This window comes from Balaenoptera physalus (genome assembly GCF_965194825.1).
Source record: "Balaenoptera physalus genome assembly, chromosome: 4".
NCBI classification, from domain to species: domain Eukaryota; kingdom Metazoa; phylum Chordata; class Mammalia; order Artiodactyla; family Balaenopteridae; genus Balaenoptera; species Balaenoptera physalus.
This window is the reverse complement of record NC_138891.1, coordinates 146,016,748-146,041,017: the sequence shown is the minus strand read 5'-3', so window position 1 is coordinate 146,041,017 and position 24,270 is coordinate 146,016,748. Positions and strand designations below refer to the sequence as shown.

Genomic DNA, 24,270 nt, shown 5'->3' with positions numbered 1-24,270 from the left:
AAAACAAACTCAAAAAGCTACATACTGTGATTCCATTTATAGAATGTTCTGAGGAAGTAAAATTGCAGATACAACAAACAGATCAGTGTTTGGGGCTTGAGGTGAAGGGAGAAGGTGCATGAGGGAATTTGGGGGTGGGGAAAATATTCTATATTATGATTGTGTTGATAGCTAATATCTGCATATGTTTGTCAAAACTCATAAAACTGTATCCCTAAAAAAAAGTGAATTTTATACTACATAAATTATACCTCAATAAACTTGATGTGAAAATAAAAAAATAAGATGACTCCCATTAAGGATAAACACAAAGAAATCTATACCTAGATACACCATGGCAAAACTATATAACACCAAAGACAGAGAAGATCTTAAAAGTAACCAGTTTCAAAAATTCCTTGAAATGAGTATCATTTAGATTAAAAGGTAGCTTCTCTACAGCAATGGAAGCCAAAGACAGCAGGATATTATGGTTGCCAACTCCAAGAAAGTAACTTTCCTCCCAGAAAGTTAAGAAATATCTTTCTTAAATATCTTTTAAGAATTAAAGTGAAAGATAATTTTAAAGTTATTTCAAGACATTTTTGTTTTATTTGCTTTCAGCTAAGAGTGGGAACTGTTACCAGCTGCTCTGTTACTGAATTTTCAGCCCCTACTAAAGCCTGAACTAGGATCCATGGCAAGTTCCATCTTTGCCTTTAGGGCATTGAGAGATGATATCATGCTCAACATAAAACTCAGGATTTTCAAGCTGTAACAAGAGAAAAAATGAAAATTTAAAAAATGCTACTGAAAACTTAAAATAATTTCTAGGAGTCATAAATAGAGACACTGGCAGATTTTGGTAGATTTGCAAGCCAAAATTAAACAACCACAGAGAAGGAAATAAGGCAGTGAAAAAATAATCACAAAAAAAAAAACAACAAAAAACTCCCACTGGCAAGGATCCAACAAGTAAGTCAACACACCAGACTTCCAGAACAGAACTGAAAAGATATGTTGGTTTTTCAACATTAACTTTTTACTAGATATTTGAACTATTCCTACGATACCCCTTTTCATTATGGCAATATCATATATGTATTTAACAAGGCAAAGATATATCACTACTCTTGAACACGTAAACAAAGTTTTTCCTAAAGGAGAGTATGTTGCATGCCAATTTTTCCCATTAGAACTGATTTTCATTTTGAAAGCAATCTTAGGTAAAACAACTTCAGAATGACTTATTAAATAAAATATGTTCTGAACATTAAAAATAAAACATAAAAGGAAAATAAAGAAGGTTTTCAGTTTAAAATTGTTTTCTACTAACACTCTCACCATGATGCACTTTAGAAGCAGCAGCATCTAAAGAACAAGAAGAAATGAAGAGCAAAGACAGTGGTGGGGCGTGAGCCCATCTAAACGGACAGTGATGTGTAATATAAAGAGGGCTGCATGGCGTTAAGTATACAACAACAGAGAATGAAAATAGCATGTGAGTCAGGAGAGGATAACCAAAGATAAAGTATTTTAAGATTCTTATATCATTTGGGATATGGTTAAAGATACTGATTAACTTTAAACATTGATAAATCAAGTACACATGTAAGACAAACATGAAAATAAGAGAAGCCAAAATTATACAGTGAAGGAGAAAACTGATGAGGAAAAAAATAATCTGTCAATCAAAAATGTGAGGAGTAAAAATAAACATTAAAAAGTTGAGCTAAACAGAAAGCCCAAATTAAGATTGTAGGAAGGAGTCCAAATCTATAAGTAATTAAAGTACATGAAAGTAAACTAAACTCTCCAATTTGTAAAAGACAAAGATGGTCTGAGAGGAAAAAAAATTCCACTGGATACCATCTTGAAAGATACAGCTAAAACATACAAAGAGACTGAAAGAATGAGGAAGAAAAATATATACTGGGCAAATATATCAGAGAAAATTTACTTTAAGGCAAAGATGCAAGACCAGATATAGACCACATCACGTACAGATAAAAGGGCTCAATTTATTAGTAAGATATTACAACAGTTCCAGACGTGCATGTACCCTCCAAGAAAGTGTCAACATTTTATACAAAGCAGAAACGAACAGAAATATAGGAAAAAGACAAACTTACAATCATACTGGCAGATTTAAACACAACTCTCACAGTGATTGATGTATCAGAGAAAAATATTTAAAAGGATAGAAAAAATGTAAACAAGATTTCCAAGCTTCATCCAGTGGACATACATAGATCTTACACTCCAAACCAGCGGAATATGTTCTGCTTTGAAGCACAGAACATTTCTGATGCTCGATCACACATGAGCCATCCTCCATGCACGTGAAAGACGATGAACACAGAGACCACCTTGTCAACAATGCAGTGAACCAAGAAATTAAAATATTCAAAAATATTGTATATATAAATAACAATGTATATTTTTAACATAATATATATATTTTAACAAAGTAATTCAAAATTTTATTGATTATACTCCATTTAAAGTTATAAGATAATGGCTGTATTTCCCTATGCTGTACAATACATCCTTGTTGCTCATCTATTTTTTTTAACTTTTTATTTTATATTGGCGTATAGGTGATTAACAATGTTGTGTTAGTTTCAGGTGTACAGCAAGGTGATTCAGTTATATATATACATGTACCTATTCTTTTTCAAATTCTTTTCCCATTTAGGTTGTTACATAATATTGAGCAGAGTCCCCTGTGCTATACAGTAGGTCCTTGTTGGTTATCCATTTTATATATAGTAGCGTGTCTGTGTTGATCCCACACTCCCTAACTATCCCTCCCCCACGCCCTTCCCCCCGGTAACCATAAATTCCTTCTCTAAGTCTATGAGTCTGTTTCTGTTTTGTAAATAGGTTCATTTGTGTCATTTAATGTTATTAACATATTTTTAAAACTCCATGTGTTTGGAATTGAGAAACACTTGTTAATAACTCATAAGTCAAAAAAGAAGTCATAGTAGAAACATAACAAAATTAAGGATTATAAAAGTACTATATATCTTAATTTGTGCACTGCAACAAGCTGTACTTAGAAAGAAATGTTTCATTTTAAATGCTTATCTATATGAAAAGAATGCTGAATATCAACGAGCAAAAATCGAATATAAATTAGGAAAAGAACAGCAAAATGAACCCCAAAAAGCAAAAGGAAGGAAATAAGAACAGAAGTTAATAAAATAAGAAAATAAATATCCTGTAGAAAAAAAATACTGAAAATTTTTTAAAAAACAAAAAATGAAACTACATAAGTACTAAATAAAATATGAGTGATTTTCTCTTTAATTTGAATGTGGGAAAAAACTATCCAGCTATGACTAAAAACCCCAGATGCAATAAAAGATAGATAAATTGAACTTTATAAAAAATAAAATTATTTGGCACAGCAAAATTGCCATGAGAAAATATTTATGACAAATAAATGGAAAAAAAATCTGCAATATATATCGCCATATTCTTCACAATGCCAATGTCAGAAAATTTACAGGAAAGCTGTGAAAATGTTCCACATTAAAGGAGACTAAAGACCCCAGACAACCAAGTACAAGTGGATCCAAGACCAGACCCTAGACTGGATCTGGACTGGATTTGGACTGAAAGGAAGCCACACTGCCAGAAGGCACTGAACCCACAGAAGATACTGGAGCACAGTCTGAGGGTCAAAGCCTGGTACCTGACTGCGTAAGAGAACATCCTACTCTTGGCAAACAGCAGCCCCTGTGCTCTAAACCCAAACGCCACTGCCGGACTCCTTGGAGACCAGCATCTCAGCAGCATTCCAGGCTCTCTCTGTCTCCTTAATCTTCAAAATTTGTTTCTTTACTAACGCCCTTTCAGGTTTTAAACATATTCAAATAGTTCCTGTTAAAAAACAAGCAGACAACTCTCCCCTAGACCCATGTTTTCAGAGTCAGACATTTAAACAGCCACCCACATGCTCCCTCTCCAGTGACCCTGGCCTCCTCTGGCAGCACTGAGCTGAGTTTCCCTCTCAGTCACACCAAATCCAACGGACAACTTCAGTCCTCACCTTACCATACTTTCTTCCCTCTCAACCTGGAAAAAAGAAATACGTTTTGCCATTCTCTGACATAAATCCTACTAATGTTTTCTTAGGTCAGTCTCCCAAGGTAATAGAAATAAAAACAAAAATAAACAAATAGGACCTAATCAAACTTTCAAGCTTTTGCACAGCAAAGGAAACCACAAACAAAATGAAAAGACAATTTACAGACTGAGAGAAAATATTTGCAAATGATGCGAGACAAGGGCTTAAATTCCAAATATACAAACAGCTCATACAACTCAACAACAAAAAAACAAACAACCCAATCAAAAAATGGGCAGAAGAGCTAGAGAGACAATTCTCCAAAGAAGAAATACAGATGGCCAATAGGCACATGAAAAGATGCTCAACATCTCTAATTATAGGGGTAATATAAATCAAAACTACAATGAGGCACCACCTCACACCAGTCAAAATGGCCATCATTAAATACTCTACAAATAACAAATGCTGGAGGGGATGCTGAGAAAACGGAACCCTCCTACCCTGTTGGTGGAAATGTAAGTTGGTGCAGCCACTCTGGAAAACAGTATGGAGATTACTCAGAAAACAAAAAATAGAATTACCATGTGATCCAGCAATCCCACTCCTGGGCATATAACCAGACAAAACTCTAATTCAAAAAGATACATATACCCCAATGTTCACAGCAGCATTATTCACAATAGCCAAGACATGGAAACAACCTAAATGTCCATCGACAGATGAATGGATAAAGAAGATGTGGTACATATATACAATGGAACACTACTCAGCCATAAAAAAGAACAAAATAATGCCATTTGCAGCAACATGGATGCAACTAGAGATTATTATACTGAGTGAAGTAAGTCAGAAAGAGAAAGACAAATACCATATGGTATCACTTACATGTGGAATCTGAAATATGACACAAATGAACCTATCTATGAAACAGAAACAGACTCACAGACATAGAGAACAGACTTGTGGCTGCCAAGGGGGAAGGGACTGGGGGAGGGATGGAGTGGGAAGTTGGGGTTAGCAGATGTAAGCTATTATATATGGAATGAATGAACAACAAGGTCCTACTGTATGGCACAGAGAACTGTATTCAATATCCTATGATAAACTGTAATGGAAAAGAATATTTAAAAAGTAATGTATATATATGTATAACTGAGTCACTTTGCTATACTGCAGAAATTAACACAACATTGTAAATCAACTATACTTCAATTAAAAAAAAACAACTTCAACTTCACTGATAGAGAAAAAAACCAAACAAACAAAAAGAAAAACCTTTTGCACCAGCGCACAGTGTTACCTTGGGCTATAACAGGCACTCTCCAAGACTGCTTGTGAAAACAGAAAATGGCCCAATTTCCTGGAAGATAACCTGGCCACGAGACTTGAAGTCTGAACTTCATACCATTTAATAGTGGCGAAGTGAAGGGGTTACGAGAAGGTCTGGAAGGGGAGCTCTGGACTTGACTCGGCTCTGGTGCTGACTTCAGTTTCTTTGCTGACAAAACAGGCTAGTCAGAGGCCTTGGAGAATTGTGGGGACCCAGGGAGGAACTTCTGCCTGGAACACAGCAAATACTATGACCATCTTCTCATACGGTCACACATTTACCCCTGGAAAGACCCTGACGCTCCCTGCCCTCTCCGTAGAAGCTTAAATGGCCTGAACCTCCTGCTCTGGGACTGGGCAGGACAGGTAAGGAGATCCAGTCTCACAGATGGAGAAGCAGCACAGACGGGGACAATGACCTTGCTAAGGTGCCAAGATCACAGGGTGATCCGGGAGAAGGGCTGGAAGCAGAACCAGTCTCCAGACCCCCAGGCTGACTCCACTGGCCCAGGAGGGCTCCTACTAGAAGGTTCTCTTCCCATGACTTTCACCCACACTCTGCCGAATTAATACAGGGGACGATGAGAAGAGCTCACTGCTGTGCGTCCAGGAACAGCTGCGCTCCAGCTGCACCCAGCCTGCTGGGTCTGGCCTGAGGCCCCGGCTCCACACAGACGGAGCACGTGCGCTCAGTGGTGCGGAGGCCTTTCATGACAGGCGTGCTAGGATGCAGAGCTGGGAGACAGGCGGGTAAAATCAAGCACAGGGACTCGGTTACAGGGTGAACAAAGCTGCAGGGTGATAGCCTTGTGCCCTGAAAGAGTGAAATAGCCAGAGCTCTTGGAAAAGGTGAAGGCCCACACTGAAAACCTCTCTCCAGCTCAGTGTTACTGGAGCGTACCAATGGTTACTCCTCACATCCAAAGAGAAGACAGCCTCCCTGATGCCAAAGTGCCTGGGAGCGCACGCTAAACCGAACGGTATCACCCATAAGTGCCACTTGAGTTTTGGAGAAAGAACATGGAGGCCTGAATAAGCAGAGCGAGTGTGTTTAACTGGAGAAGTAGAAGCATCCTTGGCCCCTGTGGCCGTGCAAGACACTCCCCGGGACAGAAAACACCAGGCCGCCCTAACCAGGGCTGAAGGTGGGGCACAGCCCTCCAGCCCGGGGCACACCTAACCCACTCTCGCCAGAGCAAGGGTTAAGCCGCCAGCTGCTTACTGAACGCGCGGCACGTTTGTAAATAAAGCACACAGAGAGGCTGGCTCCTGCTTGTCTGAAGTATACCTAGCGGCGACTCGTCCTCCAGCCCCGCACGCCTCCCCGGCCCCACGGGCCAGCCACACAGCTCCAGCTCCACCACTGTTTCTACGCGCAGGGCCGCCAGACAGCCTGGCCACGCGCAGGCAGTGGAGGGAGGAAGGAATGAGTCACCCCGTGAAAACCTATCAGCCCTTCACGCCAGGCTGCTCTGGGGCAACAGCACTCGCCAGCGTCTCCAAGAGCAGAAAAAAGAGCCCAGACTGAACATGCTCCACGGAAAAAGAAAGAAAAGCCAAGAGAAGGAAGGAAGGGAGGGAATGGGTGCCTTAAGGCCTCGGTGGGCCCAGTAGGGCAGCGCCCCAGGAGAGGTGCCAGGCCTGTGAGACACCTGGCGGAAGGAAGAGCGAGTCAGAGCCTTGGAAGGGAGGCGGGGGAGCAGCAGAGCCCCCGCACTTCTCCTTCCCTCCTCGAGCTCCTCCAGAGGGTGTGGAAACGCCTTCCCTCTCGGAGCACAGAGCTCTGCGTCTCCACGATTCCACAGTGGCTGGTGCGCACCGCCGCCCCGTCCTGCAGGCCCTGCTATCTTGGCGTGGGGTGGGCAGGAGGACGCACCACAGATGCCAGAACCGCTGCCAGCGAGACCCCAGGACAGGGCCCTGGCAGAGCTCCTGGGGGCGGGAAGCGGCCAGGTGGGGCTCCCTCCCTCCCGACATCCCGCCCGCACAGCCGGTGGGCTCCTCTGCCATCCTGTCCTGTCCTCTCACACTTCACACGCCTCATCCCTGCCTGTGCAGACGGCTGGCCGTTCCCCAGACCCCTCTCCCTCCTCCGTGGCAGCAGAGCTGTGGCTGCACGGGGCGGGCCCAGCCCCCCGGGGTGTGGGGCCACCGCATCACACGGTTAGCGCACACCTGGTCCTCGGACCGCCGCTGGCACACAGCTGTCCTGCGTTAACACTGCCGCAATCCACTGGGTGCCCCATAATGCTGTTAGCATACAGCGGTCCTGTGGACTGTGACACAGCTAGTACAACTCGGGCTTCTAACCCTGAAACGGCAGTTGCCTGCCCTCCATCGTGCCCCTTCTGCTTCCCACCGGCTGAGTAGCTGCAGCTAGAGGTCAAGGGAGGACCACAGAGTGACAGGCCTCCCAGGGCGTGGGGTGGGCGTGGCCTCTGGGCAGAGGGCCTCGTGGAGCCCAGCCCATCCACCCCAGGCCTGTTACAGCCAAGGGAACCGACCTTGCCCGCATTAAAGCCACCGTGTTTGGGGCGCTCTGTGTGCCAGCAGAGTCAAGTCCCCCATGGGCTCAGCTGCTACTCTCAGTACTCACGGCTCCACAGTAGCTGCCCTCAGGTCGGAGCCAGGTTCCCTAAAGCCCCAGGGCATTTCTCCCCTGGGTCCAACACAGAAACGTACAGAGCATATCACCCTGGTCCAAACCGTAACCCTCACACTAACCTTTACAATAACTAATGCTCACACGAACCCAATTCTAGTACTAACGTTAACTCCAGCCCTAACCCTATTATTAACCCTCATTCTAGCCCAAATAAAATACTGAAAAGGTATTACAATTGGAAGAGATTCAAAAGTATCAATAAGACCTAACAGGATTTATTCCAAGAATCAACACTTGGAATTTCATCACTGGAATTCTCTACACTAAGAGATAAAAGGAGGAAATCCTGTGACTATCGTAATAACAGCAATGAGCATTTAGTAAAATGCAACTTTTATTTTTGATTTCAAAAAACAACTTAATAGAAGAGCAACAGAAGGAAACTTGTGTAACTTGATGAACACGATGTACCGGACAGACAGTCACGGCAAGCACTGTGAAGTTCACGGTGAAAACATCTGGGTCAAGTCAGGAATAAGTCAAAATTCAACTGACAAACCTATTGCAATTAAAAGCATGGCTGCATGCAATACGTAAAAATTGACCTCCTGCCTATACATTATTAAACATTAGAGAGACGTAACAGGAAAAACTCCAGTTACAATAAAGAGATAATGTAAATAAGTTAGAAAAGAGCTCAAAAGAGAAAACCTACAGCAAGAAAGCTATAAAATATAACTGAAGGCTAATAACGGAATAAATGAAGAAACACAATATCTTCCTCTTTTAAAAACTGAATATTGCTAAAATATCAGCTGTTTGCCATTTAAATTATAGGTTGATGCATTTGAAATGAAATCCCAATCTGATCAGCTTTCTAACTTGAAAATCATCCTAAAGTTCATCTAGAAATTGAGTAGCCAAGAATAGCCAAAATAAATATACCATAAAACTAAAATAATTAAAGCAGTGTACCAGCACAAGAACAAACAGATCAGTTAGAGAATTCAGAAATAGACACTAATATATACAACGTTACCATATAAGATGCACACATAGGACAAAAGTAGCAGCACAAATCACTGGGAAAATGAAGTAATTTTTAATAAATAGTGTTTTCAATATCTGTAAGCAAAAATAACATATATTCACCCAATAACATATATCAAATTAAATCCCAAGTGGATTACACATGTCAATGCAAAAAGTAAAAGCAGAAAAGAAAACAGAAGTGACTACCCACATTTCAGGAGCGGAAAGGATTTTCCAAATGTAAATGCCATAGAAGGTGATATCACAGAGGAAAATACTGATGTAATGGCTCCAAACGCCAACGTCAGATTAAAAGGTGAATGACTCTTTGGGGAAAATAAAAGCCGCAACATAAAAGCTGAATGTCTTCAGTAAAACATGAGGAAGGACACACTAGCTCTAGTCGAAAAGCTCAACCTGCTTGTACTTCTTTTCGGCTTTTAGAGACGCATAAAGCCCTAGGTTTTCAGGGGCCAGGAGCCCAGGCACTCACGCTGCTGTAATCTACCATCTCGAGAGCAACTGGGCAATCGCACATGACGCCTCTTTTAAAATGTCCCTCTCCTCTGACCCAGAATTCCACGTGGACAAACACCGCAATACTGCCTCGGGAAGGGGGAGACGGACGTATTATGCACAAGGAAATTCACCTCACGACTACCGATACTACTGCCAGATCTGAAAACAATCCAAATACATTGAACAGAAATGGAGTGATTTAACAAAATAATACCTACATCCATATAGTGGAAACTATGCAACCTTTTAAAAATAATGTTTTCAGATGGTAACGTGGAACATTTTGCCGTATACCATTCTGTTTAAAAGCAGGGCACAGAAGTATGCATGCAGCTTAACCCCAGAGGCAGAACCTGGAGTGAAACAGACCAAAATGTCTGCAGCAGCGCCTTGGACCCCGTAGTCCCCAAGCACCGACCACCAGCAGGGTCCTCTCTGAGCACGGAGAACGTGCTGTGCGTCAAGGCGGGCTCACGCGTGGTGGGGAGGCGGGGGAAGCAGGAGGACGTGACGCACAACAAACATGCAAAACCAGGAGAGCACAGGGTCCTGGAGCCTTTGAAAGAACACAACACCAGAAGGGGCGGCTCTGCTGGCCTAAAGCTGCAGAGCTCAGCTCCCCAAGGAGAAAGATATTCTACCGGATTCGGCAAGGCAGCGGCCACACGATCTGGCCAAGTGGTGAAGACACAGCCCCGCTGGGAGGGCCAGATGGCCATGCAGGGGAGCTCGGCCCGGCAGAAGCAGAGAGCGGAGGGGCTGGGGGGCTGCTTTCAAATTTTGGGGTGTGAAACAGCATTTGCAATATAACCTTTTACTTTTTATTTTTAACAAAATTATAAACGTACGTAGTTTTAACAGTCAGAGTTCCACGGAGCTGATGGGGAGCAGTGGCGCCTGCCCTCTGCCCGCCTCTGCCCCACAGGCGTCTTGCTCTTTTTCCCTCTTTTGCTATGTCTCTCCTCAGTTCTAATGACCGGCTTTGTATGGCTCTTCTTGACTCCAGGATCTTGTGTGTCACCCACTAGCTTCCACCTAGAGCCTGAGGAGGAACCCTCCTCCCCACCCACACCCTCCCCGCATCCCTCCAAGTGCTACACCCCCGTCCACCCGCTGTCAGCAGGGACCACAGGAGGCGCCGGAGCTGCTCTTCACACCTCACGCTGCATCTCCCTCTTGTACGCGTGTTTCTTGGGAGTGAGTGAGAGGCTTGCTTGTTAGCTTACTTTTCTATGTACTTAGTGTTAATTTACCTCCAAACTCTGAGGCAGGGGCCCCCCGCCTTCTGACCCCTCAGCCGCAGCAGGAGGCAGCCCACGACCCTCTCCTGGAGCCTCACCCTGCCGCTCCACCAGCCGGACGGCAGCGCCGGAGGCCGTCACCCTGCCTGCTCCACGAGCCCGCGCCCGAAGGCCCACCCCAGGCTCCCAGTGCTCTGCAGGCCGACTGGGTAGGGGCTGGGGCCACAGGCTGCAGGATCCACTTGAGCGCGGCCCCGCCTCCTGTTTAGGACAGTGCCCTCTGCTGTGCCCACGCTCCCGCTCCACCCTCCAGTCTGCAGCCAGGGTGGGCAAGGGGTTTGTCCAGGTGTGGGAGCGGGGCTGAGAGTCTGACTGCTTTTTAATCAGGCTTTCCACAATTTTCCTATTTCCGCTTTTCTCCTTGAATTACGAGGCGCGGTCATCAGCTGAGACTGAAACCTGATTACATCAGAAATCTGAGGAAGAAAGATCAGATGCACAAGAAGGGCCTCAGTTCAAAGCAAACCTGCTAGGGGTTGAGGCGAGGCTGGGCTGGGGCGGGCTTGGGGTCCCCCAGGCCCTCGGCCAGTCTTCAGGGCTGCACGGTCTCCTGGGCACCACCACACTGCTCTTGCGCGGAGGGGACAGTGGCGGGACCGGAAGGACCGCGGGTGTTTGTGGGAAGGTGATCACAGGGCTGCCCCACGAGCCACAGGCTGCAGGTGGAGGGCCACCGAGAAGGGCACAGGTAGTGCGGGGGGAAGGAGGCCCTGAGGGAGGAGTCCCGGTCGGGGGGCTCTGTCTGCCCTCACTATAGGTGAGCTTTAAAGTTCTTTTTCATATTTTCCAATTGTGTAGTGAAAGTCGTTATCTTAATGCAGGGTGGGCGGAAAGCCTAGAAAGCAAATAATCTTTCCCAGTATTACAAAGAATAAAAGACTTAAAAGTAAATAAAATTTTCAACTAGGTTTTCGTTATCACTATTTGCTGATTCCCTGATCTTAGTGCGGTTGAAGGCCCAGCCCCGAGCTGGGCGGGGGCGTGGGGCGGGCTGTGGGAGCCCAGGTCCCCGCTGAACAAACCGGGGTCAGGGTCCCAGCCGGATCTGAGCACAGGCACACACGGAGGCGGGGAAAGGCCTGTCTGCGGCTGCTCCACGGAAGACTGCCCCTTGCCCGACTCTAAGAAGTGTGGAAAGTTCTCAGAAGACGTGCAAATGGAAAAACAAGTTCTTCCGGATCCAACACGTCCTCTGGGGAACATCCACTGCAGATGAGTTCAGTTCTGGCTCGTCACCCCCCACCCCCGCCCAGGAATCCCGCAGGAAGACTCTGCAGGGCTCAATCGAGACTGAGATTGCCAATGGAAGCGGACTCATCTCTGTTCCAACCAGCTCAGTGCTCCTAACAGCTCCCTCCCTGCTCACAGAAGAGGCCACAGGCGCCCTATAAAAAGCCTGCTGCCTTGCCTTAACCAAGCCTCAGGGGATTCGCAGTCCCGTGGAACCACAGTCCTGCCAGCTCGCACTGCCTATCTCTGCCTCTGCCTGGGTGCCGGGGCCTCCTCTAGCGCCCACACTAGGCCCTTGGGGCCATGCACACGCACAGGGGGAGTAGCCTGGGCCAGCCCGCCCCACCCAAGCATGCTGGCTGTTTCCAGAACTGCAGACCGGTCAGACTGCCCTGCTTGCCAGGGGGAGGGATGTGGGCAACACCAAAGTCTAAGGGAAAGAGGCCCAGCACACACAGGGTGTTGTTTATATGCCTGAGTTCCAGAGGCCCTTCCCTCGGGATTTCTGTGAAAATTAGATCCAGATTTGCACAATTACAAAGTTGGTCCCAAGCCAGTTGGGATTTGGATGTCCTCTAAGAAGCAGGTATTATAACAGCTTTAGTTTGAAAAAACAATCCAACACAGAGAAAAAAGACTACCCACTCGCCGCTCCCACACTCAGCATCATTGTCCGCAGTGAGCAAGGGCCCCGATGTGTCCCCGCTGCCCTCGTCTCTGGGCCCTGCCCCTTTGCTCGCTGGCTCCCCTGGGCCCGCCACCACCCACAGGGGCCACTCTGGTGCCTCCAAGGCTCTGCTCAGATGCCCCTTCCCAGGGGCCGCCCTGACCCCCATCAACTGCCCCCGCACCCCCGACCCCGACCCTTCTCTGTTCCTCCCCGGCAAGCTCACCACCCGGCACACTATGTGATGCATCTGCTTATTACTTTTATGTTGTGTGACCCCCACAGATGTAATAAAGGAAGCTGGGATTCCAAAAGCGTGGCTGGCCCTATCAATATTTGCTGAATGAATGAAAGAGCAATTAAGGTCTTTGCTCAAGCAATTTGTAACCTAAGAAATTTCCCCTTCAACTATCGGGCGTCCAGTTACCCACCCGCCCTACGTCCCCGTGTGCACATGCTCCCTGACTCCCGCCACTGTCTCTCATGTCTCCTGAGGGGACTGCTGGCGACGAGGCTGGAAGGTCACTGTGGTGCTCATAGCGAGCGCTCTCCGATCAGGATCGGCTGAGCCCAGGACCCCATGGCGGCCACTCGGGGCTGCAGTTAAGGCCACCAGGAAGAGAAGGGCAGACACCGAGTCTGGAGCCCACATCCCGTCATCAAGGCAGCTCCCACTTATCCTGCCGTCGCGATGTGGACGCGGGCCCATGAGGTCGGAGGCCTCGGCTCAGACCCCCGTCTCACCACCCACAAGCACAGAGACGTCGTCTCCCCGAGCCTTGAGAAGTGGGCAGAACAACAGCACCTGCCCCGCAGGGCACGGTGAGGGGCTCGTGTGAGCAGAGCCGGCACTGCATGACATCAGCCGCCAGCCTGAACACACCAGCCTTCCGGGCAAGACCACTGAAAACTTTTAGAAAATAACATTTATAAGCTTTAGAAAAACAAAGGCATCTTAAGGATAAATTTAAAAGGAATCCTTTCAAGGTAGTTTTGCAAAACTGGAGTCACGGCCACAAAGAGGTGTCCGTGGGGCCTGGACACGATGCCATCACGGCCACAGCACACACTTGTCACTGCTGGAACACGGGACAAAGGCACTGTCCACTCAGCCCATGCTAACAACTGGCTCCCAGGCCCCTGCTGGACAGTTTAGTCAGGTTGACTCTGAAGAAGAAAGGTTAGAACGAAAGGAGGAAACTCCCTCTTTTTAAATATTGGTTCTACAGAAGCCAGAAGGGATAACGTGCACATCACGGACACTGCTGCTGCACCTGACCTGTAACACATCCCTCATGTGACATGAAACCAGGCCATAAGGAGAGTCAGCAAGACACATGGCTTCATATGCAAGCAAGACTTTACAACTCAGCTGACGTGGAAAGAATCACTTAATTTAAAGACATACCTCTCCAACGGCATCATAAGAAGCACTACTTACATGGAACCATGTGAAGAGCTTCTGTCTGTCTGTAGGCAGCCCTGTAAACAGGTTAAAAAAATTATTATAACTGGAAATCATAGGTAGAAAATAACCCAAAGAATGATCTATCACCTTAGATATCAAGTCTTATCAAACTAAATAAATTTTTAAAAGAATGTAGTCATAAATCAGTTATTTGGAAGGACAAAGGCAGTCTCCCAAGAGAAAAAAATTCCATGAAAGGTGGTTAGATTCTAATCTGAGTCTGGAACTTAAAAGATATCAATAAACGCTCAGAGCCCAGGCTCCCCTGAACCCTGGCCCACAGTCCTAAACCTGATGGAAGTCTAGGGCAGCGTTGACTCCCAGACCCCTTTAAGTCTGTGGGGAGTAGTAAGGAGAAGACCACGATGAGGTGTAGGTAGGACCCCCACCCAGATGCCCACCCACATGGTCTCAGTTCCAAGTCTGAAGAGTGCTCTGCCCAGACAGCAGGACCTCCGAGCCCGGCCTGTGCAGACTCTATGGGCAGGTAAATAGCTCTGCCCGAGCCTCCTCCAGGCAGCCCAGAGGCGTCTGTCCAGTGAGGACTGAAAACCAGGCGAACGTTAGACACATCCACTTCCAGCCATGACAGAAGAGGAGGAACTCTCCAGCCTCAAACAATGAAGAACCAGCCAAAAGACATGAGACAAGGGTGTTCAGACGTGGGACAACAGGGAGCACAGGACGATGACCCTGAGGGAGGAAACGCATGTGATGCATCCTGGTTGCCCAGCCTACAGCTCTGGGAGGGTTATGAGGCCACAGTGCAGGAAGGGGGAACCTAGGCAAACCTGGGGGAGTCCTGAGATGAGGAAACAGCTGAGGTTCAAGGAGGCAACAGCAGCGAGAATCAGCAGGGCAGAGGACCAGAAAGGAGAGAGCTGAGAAACGCTCCCGAGACTGGTGGGGGTTCGCTTGGGTCTTTGCCAGGACACTGATCAGCACATGTGCCTGAGGCCAGGGAAGGCGCAGCACTGAGAAGCAGGACAAAGGATCGCTGTGACTGCCGCAGCTCCAGGAACGGACCACACTCCCGACAACCGGACTAAGGAACCTGTGACACGGGGGCCACTGGGCTTGGCACTTGGAAGAGCACAGCCCCGGTGGCAGGGCCACATGAGCACCAGACTAAACTAGGTACTGCCTAACAATGCTCAACAACAAGCCACTGAAGGGTCTAAACTTTCCAAGTAACAAATACATTTGAAGAGGAAAGTTTAAAATATTTAAAAGGATACAGAGCCCAACAATATACAATCATGATGTCTTTCATTCATTTAAAAAATACCATGGATGCAAAGAAGCATGAGAATATATCTCATAATGAGGATAGTTGATCAGTAAGAAAAAGAACCAGAAAATTACCCAAGGAAATAATTAGCACATAAGGTCCTTAAAACAGCCATTATAAACACATTGTATATGTTCAAGAAGATAGAGGAAAGCATAACATGTAGGAGAGACATGAAAAGCATTTTTAAAAAGACCCAAATCAAACACCTAGAGATGAAAAATATATCTGAAATGAAAAATACACTAGATGGCATTAACATCACATTAGACACTAGAAAAGGAAAGATCAGTCAATGTGCAGACAAAACTATCTGTGCAGACAGAAATGATCTAAAATGAAACATAGGGAAAGACTCCCTCTTCCCTAAAAACACAGAAATATTTGTATAATTTAACACTCAGGGGGGAAGAACAGGATGGGACAAAAATGTATTTAAAGAAATAATGACAAAAAAATTTTCAAAAATTGATGAAAATTATGAATCCATAAATCCAAGAAGGTCAACAATCTTCAAGCAGAAGAAAACATGAAGAAAATCAAATCAAGTTACATCGTAATCAACTTATCCAAAGAGGAAATCTTAAAAGCAGCCAGAGAAAAAAGAACATTATGTACAGAGGGACAAACACAGACATGGTGGACAAGGACTTCCCAGAAACAAGCCAGAAGTCAATGGAATGACATCTCTAAAGTAATGAAGGAAAAAACTGTCAACCTGAAATACCATAACAGTGAAAATAACTTTCAAATACAAAGACAAAATGAAGACTTTTTCTAATAAACAAAAGCTAAAATAATTCATCACCGACCCTTCTGAACTACAAGTAATATTAAAGTAAGTCCATCATACAAAAGAAAAATGATATCAGAAGGAAATCTAGATCTACAGAAAGAAATGAAAAGCACTGGAAACAAAATTCATGAATAAATATGAGCCTTTTTTCTTAATTTGTAAGATTGTTTTAAAAGATAATGGACTATTTAAAGCAAAAATAATGACGATGTATTGTGGGGTTTATAGCAGTGTAGAAGTAAAATGGCATGACACAGTAACATAAAGGCCACGAGAAGTGAGATGGCAGTATATTGTTGTTAGGTTTTACACTATAAGTGAACTAGTATAATATCAATTGAAGACAGACAGTGATAAGTTAAGGATATATGCAATGAATCCCAAAGCAACTTCTAAAAACAAAGTGATATAGCTAATAAGTTAGTAAAGGTGATGAAATTGATCATAAATAGTACTCAACCCAAAATAAGTCAAAAAAAAAAGAGGATCTTATAGCAAATGGGACAAGTAGAAAACCAATAGCAAAATGATAGATTTAAATTCAGTCATATCAATAATCATATTAAGTATAAGTGGTCTAAAACAACCTAATTAGAATACAGAGATTTTTAAGATTGGATAAAGAACAGGACCTCACTATACAATATTTATAAAAAACCCATTTTAAAAATATATATACAAATAGATTAAAATAAAAGGGATGGAAAAAGATGTACCATGCTAAGCTTGATCAAAAGAAAGTTGGAATGGCTATATTAACATCAGAAAAAGTAGATGTCGGTGCAAAGAATATTATCAGAAGTATATAAAAAAAAGGCATTACATATTAATAAAGGGGTCAAAACAACTAGACAGAAGGTCAGTAAAAGCTATAGGGAACTCAAACAACACTGTCACCCAGCATCACATAACTGACATTTCTAGGGCACTCCATACAATAACAACACAATATATGTTCAAGTGTTGGTGAGGACATGGAGAAATAAGCACCTTCATATATTACTGCTGAGAATGTAAAACTGTGCAGCCTCTGTGGAAAACAGTTTGTCAGTTCCTCACAAAGCAAAACACAGAATTATCATATGACTCGGCAATTCCACTCTTAGGTATACATCCAAAAGAACTGAAAAGAGAGAATCAAACAGATATTGTTCATAGCATCATTATTCACAATAGCCAAAATGCAGAAACAACCCAAATGTCCATCAACGAATGAATGGATAAACTAATTGTAATATGTCCAAACAATGGAATATTCTGTGACTATAAAAAGCAGTGAAGTGCTGATACATGCTACGACTCAGATGAACGTTGAAAACATGATGCTCAAAGAAAGAAGCCAGACATAAAAGGTCACATACCGTATGATCCCGTTTACATGAAATATCCAGAATAGGTAAATCCACAGAGACAGAAAGCAGATTAGTGGTGTCCAGATGATGGGGAAAGGGGAGTATGGAGAGTGATTAATTAGTGGGTGTGGGGTGTTTCTCTGGGGTGATGAAAAAGTCTCAGACTTTGAAAAAGTCTAAAACTGGGTGGTGATTGCACAACACTGTTGAATTCACTGAATGTCACTGAATTGTACACTTTAAAATGATTAATTGTGTAGTATGTGAATTTCACTTCAGTAAAAAGAAAATAAATATAATATAATAAGGGAATGTTAGGAACTATTGCATGCCAATAAATTTAACAACTTAAATGGAATTCTTAGAACAATAAAGCTATCAAAACTCACTCAAGGAAAACCAGATAACTCTAAATGTATTCAAGTTAAAAACCTTCCCACCAAAAAAAAGAGCCAATCCAGATGGCTTCAATGGAAGAAACACTCAAGGAAGAAATAATATCAATTTCTTAGTAACTTGTCCTGAAAATTGAATATAAGAGAACACTTTCCAAATCCTTCTATGAGGCAAGAATTAACCTGATACCAAAACCAAAAAAAGACACTACAGGTAAACACGCCAATACTCCTCATAAATATAGAGGCCAAAACTCTTAAATTTTAGCATATCCAATCATACAATATAAAAAAAATACATCATGACAAAGTGGATTTCAATCCAGAAAAGCAATTGATTTTATACTAAAACAACAAAAAAAATCAACATACAGGCAACGTCATTTTATTGCACTTCACTTTATTGCGCTTCACAGATATTGTGTTTTTTACAAATTGAACGTTTGTGCAACCCTGCGTTAAGTAAGTCTATCAGTGCCATTTTTCCAATAGCATTTGCTCACTTAATGTGTCTATGTCACATTTTGGTAATTCTTGCAATATTTCAAACCCTCCACCAGCACAAAGATTCCAACTCGCTGAAGGTTCAGATGATGATTAGCATTTTCTAGTAATAAAATATTTGTAAATTAAGGTATCATTGCTTTTTAGAAAGAACGCTATTCACACTTAATAGACTAAAGTATAGTATAAACATAACTTTTATATGCACTAGGAAACAAAAAAAATTCATGTGACTCACTTTATTTCAATATTTGCTTTATTTCTGTGGTCTGGAACCAAACCCACAGTATCTCTGAGGTATGCCTGAAACCGTTTATATGCATGGACCATATAGACAGAAAAAAAGAAAAACTATATAATGATCTCAAAAGATGCAGAAAAAGCATTTGACAAAATTCAATACCACTCATGAAAAAAAATCCTCACCAAACTTGGAATATAAGAGCACTTTTTGAACCTGATAAAGGACCTCCAGTAAAAACCTACACCTAACGTCACACATATGGGTAAAAGACTGAATGCTTTCCCCTAAGATCAGGGACAAAGCAAGGATGTCCCCTCTTAGCACTTCTGTCCAACAAGATGTCAATTGCACCAAGCTGATCTATCAATTCAATGCAATCTCAATCAAAATCAGAGCAGGCTAAGCTGATTCTAAAATCCATATGGAAATACAAAGAAAATAAAACAGCCAAAACAACTTTGAAAAAGAACAAAGTAGGAGAACTTATTCCAAGATTTATTATAAAGCTACAGTCATAAAGATAAATAAATTGATCAAAGGAACAGAATAGCAGGTCCAGAAATAGTCCGCATGTTGTTAACCATGTTTTGTTTTGTTTTTTAACTTTTCGTTCTCTTGTGCTTTGACATCTGGGCCTTGCTGATTCTGGAGGAACAGCCCTCCTAGAGTTAGCCAATTTCTAGAGATAGGATAAACAACTCACCCTGGGGGCACCTTTCAAATACAAACCATCCAATTCAGAGCCCACACCCCAACCACCTCCTCTATGGGGCCCTCACTCTCTGGGCCACTATCCACCTGACCTAATCACCCTAGGGTCAGGTACCAGACATCATGCCCTTGGGCCTGCTGAAATTATTCAAACTATCCAATCTTAAATCTGCTGACCCTGCCTCACCTGTTCTCTGACTCCTCATTGACCCTGGTGCTCCCCCATGTGGCCCTGAATGCCCCACCCTGCCTCCTATTTCTAGGAGTATAAAGATCTGTGAGTATAAACTTCTTCCTTCATGCCAGTCATTTCCATATCTGCCTGTCTTACCATTCCCGATGAAGTCAAATCCCAGGTTCCCTTAAAACACACAGCTATATGGTCAATTGACTTTTGACAAAGGTTCCAAGGCAATGAATGGGTAAAAGATACTCTTTTTAATAAATGGTGCTAGAACAACTAGATACCATATACAAAAAAGAAAAGAAAAAAAAAGAACTTTGACATTTTCTTCACATCCTATATAAAATTAATTCAAAATATATCATAGACTTAAATGTAATAGCCAAAAACTTCCAAAAGAAAGAAGAGAAATAAGAATAAAAATCTTACAGACCTCCAGTTTTACAAAGAATTCTTCAGTATGATACAAAAGACATGATGTATAAAAGAAAAAAACTGATAAGTGGGATGTCATGAAAATTTTAAACCTCTGATCTTCAAAATATACATAAAAATGAGAAGTCAAGCTACAAACTAGGAGAAAATATTTGCAAAACATGTACTCCATTAAGGACTGTATCCAGAATATATAAAGAACTCTCAAACTCAACAAGAAAACAAACAACCTAATTTTTTAAATGAGCAAAATGTCTGATCAAATCCTTCACCAAAGAAAGCATGTTGATGGCAAATAAGCACATGAAAAGATAGGCTGGTGGGAAAAGAGGAAAGTATGTCATCCAGACCAGCCAGAACCCAGCACAGGAGTGGGGCATGCGTGCAGGTCACATGGAGACACTCTTCCAAATCCTGAATGTCAAGGTGGAAGAAATCTAAAGAGAAACAAACTTCCCAGAGGGAGACAGTGCACCAGGGACAGGAAGCCCAGGTTGGATCTAGTGCTCCCAGCAGCTTTCGATGCACAGAGGGGAGGAAGCACAGGGCCCCGGGCCCACTGCTTTTACCCAAAACTAAATAGGCCGTAGCAAAGATCTGACTTCAAGAGGACCAAATTTCCCCAGATTGGGGGATGGAGTGTCTCATTAACTCACCCCCTCCAACAGAGCACTTCCAGAGTCCTGCAGTGCCAACAAGAAGTCGGGGTAACTAGAGTTTAAAAGAGCTTCTGGGGGGAGGACAGGCAAGGATGATTCAGCTTCATTCCTATCACAGAATCCACCAATTCAATTACTGTTTCTAAGTAATTACACTCCTGGTGATGGTCTCAGCAGAAAAGAGAAGGACGCAGCCAGGGGTTGAATTTCTTTACTCCTCCACATCAAAAAATAGCATCTCAAGGCCAATGCATGGTGGTGACATGATCACCAAGGAACGCAGAGGCCAAGAGCCCAAGAGCCCCTCGCCTGACCTCTGGCCTAGCATCATCCTGCATGCCGTGCCAGGCACGCTCCCTGGCCTGCGAGAGCAGGTTTTCACCCGTCCCCACACCCGACTGCAAATTTCCTCCACTTAGAAGTTCAGTGTCGGGCTTCCCTGGTGGCGCAGTGGTTGAGAGTCTGCCTGCCAATGCAGGAGACACGGGTTCGAGCCCTGGTCTGGGAAGATCCCACATGCCGCAGAGCAACTGGGCCCGTGAGCCACAACTACTGAGCCTGCGTGTCTGGAGCCTGTGCTCCGCAACAAGAGAGGCCGCGATAGTGAGAGGCCCGCGCACCGCGATGAAGAGTGGCCCCCGTTCGCCGCAACTAGAGAAAGCCCTTGCACAGAAACGAAGACCCAACACAGCCAAAAAATAAATAAATAAATTTATTAAAAAAAAAAAAAAAAAAAAGAAGTTCAGTGTCATGCTCACAGCAGCCACCCACGTCCCGGGATGAGGTAATTTTTTGTTTCATTTTCCTATTTACGATAGATCACACTCGATGTATATGAATACAGATGTGCACACCCATGTTTCAGTCTTTTTAAGTTATGCTGATGAGCTTTATTCACTACCAACTTGCAAGAATTTACAAAAGGATTTTGTTTCAATCTCAGTACAGGGACTTATTAAATTAAAATTTTAAACTTTGTTATTTTTACTCTCTCAGTTTTCTGAGTGGGTCACTCTCATTACCAGAATCAGACACAAGAAATCTGCTTGGCCTTTCACCAGGGTATTGAAGTTGCCTAAAGTACATCTACTAGACTTTCTAGACAACTGCCTGAATACAAGCGTTTGACTCAGTGGTAAAGAGTCAGTTGTGCACGCCCCTGCCCTGGACCTCCCCGCGAGTGCAGGTGCTGAGCAACAGCAGGTCCTGGCAGGGACAGAAGCCATGTGCTCAGCCCTGCTCTTTACGACAACAATTGTAGACCCTTCCAGGACATGTGCTTATTCTCTGTGCAGAAAATTTAGAAAGTGCAGAAAAGCACAAGAGACATATTTAAAAGTACTTCCAATTCCCAGACAGAAGCACTGACAGCAGTACAGTGTATTTTCTTCTGGTAGTTTCTCACTGTAACATGCACGTACATATATTTTTTAAAAAATGAGACAGATTACATATGCTTTCAGAACAACGTAATATATCTGTCTGTAATATTTGCAGAAAATGTTCATAACAGCTTGTTTTAGCTTTTAATACTGTTTACCGATATTCAAAGAAACGTGTCGATGAAAATCAAACTTATCTATTATTTGAAATTACTTGCACTGCTTTTATGCTTAGAACAATGTTTCTGCATATCAAAGATCGGACTAATTTTCACATAATTCTTCTCTAATATAAAAAATCTTATTTCTCCTATGACTATAAAAGCAGTGTATGTTCATTTAGGAAAATTTAGAAAATTCAGAAATGTGTGAAAACAGGTTTCAGCTGTGATCCCACTTCTCAGAAATAGATACCATAAACCTTTGGTTGTACCTCCTTGAGGCCTTTAAAATACACAGACACACACACACACACACACACACACACACACACACACACCCCTATATTTTACATCAAATATGCTGTTTTTACCTGTGTTTTGACTTCATATTCTGGGCTCATTTTTCCATGTCATGAATCATTCCTATAAACACTAATTGCTGCCTAATATTCTACTGTGTGTAGAAGTACAATAACTGATTTACTAAATCATCTATTATTGGGCATTTGGGGTGCTTCCAATTGTTAATTATTTAAATTAATGATGTAATGAACATCCTCTGTGCATAAATGTAATGCTTATCTGATTGTTTACTGAAGATAAGCACTTAAGAGTAGAATTTTAAGCCAAGTGCCTAAATGTTTTTAAAGCTTGTGATACACAAGGACAAAGAGCCCTCCAGAAACTATCTCCCTTCAGTCACTTTCTGAGACACAAAATACTGACGTCTCAGAGTCTAGTCTCTGTGATTCCTTGCCAAAACTCCTTTGTATAAACTTTCTCAAGATATATGCCGACAGGACGGTCAGAGAAGGATGTGCACGCTTTTGTCCACTAATAGGGAGGTTTGGCACCTTTTCGTGGTTGTTGGTATCTGTGTCCCTTTTGTAAACCACCTGCTCAGTAGTCACCAGCAAAGCATCTAGATGAGAGTCAATGGAACACGTGAGGATCATAAAAAAGGACACATAACTAATTTATGGCCAAAGATTCAACAAATTTAAGTAAACATATTGTAGAAAATAAGAAATTCAGGTGTTTTTAATATTCGAATTAAAAATTTTAATGACCTAATAGTAATCGAATTAAATTGGGAGGGAATCAATGTGAACTCAGGGCCACCACAAATACTTATGTGTAGCCCTGGAGTCAAGATTTTAGCCTCTAACACTACTTTCCACAAAAAGAAAAAAAAAAATTCTTTGTCGTTTCTTTGTTTCTATGACTTGAGGCAGGAGATAGCAGAGGGCCTGAAACTGACAAATGAAAGAGAAATTAAGAAAACAACCATATTGGGCTTCCCTGGTGGCACAGTGGTTGAGAATCTGCCTGCCAATGCAGGGGACACGGGTTCGAGCCCTGGTCTGGGAAGATCCCACATGCCGCACAGCAACTAGGCCCATGAGCCACAACTACTGAGCCTGCGCGTCTGGAGCCTGTGTCCCGCAACAAGAGAGGCCACGACAGTGAAAGGCCTGTGCACCATGATGAAGAGTGGCCCCCGCTTGTCACAACTAGAGAAAGCCCTCGCACAGAAACGAAGACCCAACACAGCCATAAATAAATAAATAAATAAATAAATTTATTTAAAAAAAAACAAAAAACTCCTTGCATTGAAAAAAAAAAGAAAGAAAACAACCATATTTACAATCAAATCAAAAAGAATAAAATACCTAGGAATAAATCTAAGGAGGTAACTGACCTGTACTCAGACAACTATGACACTGATGAAAGAAACTGAAGATGACACAAACAGATGGAAAGATATACAGTGCTTATGAGTTGGAAGAATTAATATTGTTAAAATGACCACGCTACCTAAGGCAATCTACAGATTCAGTGCATTCTCTGTCAAAATATCAATGGCATTTTTCACTGAACTAGAACAAATAATCCTAAAATTTGTATGGGAACACAAAAGATCCCGAATAGCCAAAGCAGTCTG

The 24,270-nt window shown here is 43.3% G+C and overlaps 1 protein-coding gene across 18 annotated transcripts in view; it reads right to left on the bottom strand.

Moving 5' to 3' along the window:
• Positions 1–24,270, bottom strand: part of PCBP3 (poly(rC) binding protein 3) — a 212,629-nt gene that overhangs the window by 114,221 nt on the left and 74,138 nt on the right. For 15 of the 18 annotated variants that reach the window (XM_082461051.1, XM_082461050.1, XM_082461049.1 and 12 more), the window contains exon 2: positions 14,185–14,225. The exons of 1 other annotated variant lie outside the window; for it this stretch is intronic. The gene's annotated coding sequence lies outside the window, so the exon portion shown is untranslated. Of the gene's footprint in view, positions 1–11,312; positions 11,439–14,184; positions 14,226–24,270 lie in introns of those variants that run through there. 2 more of the 18 variants (XM_082461046.1, XM_082461047.1) reach the window with 2 other exon arrangements.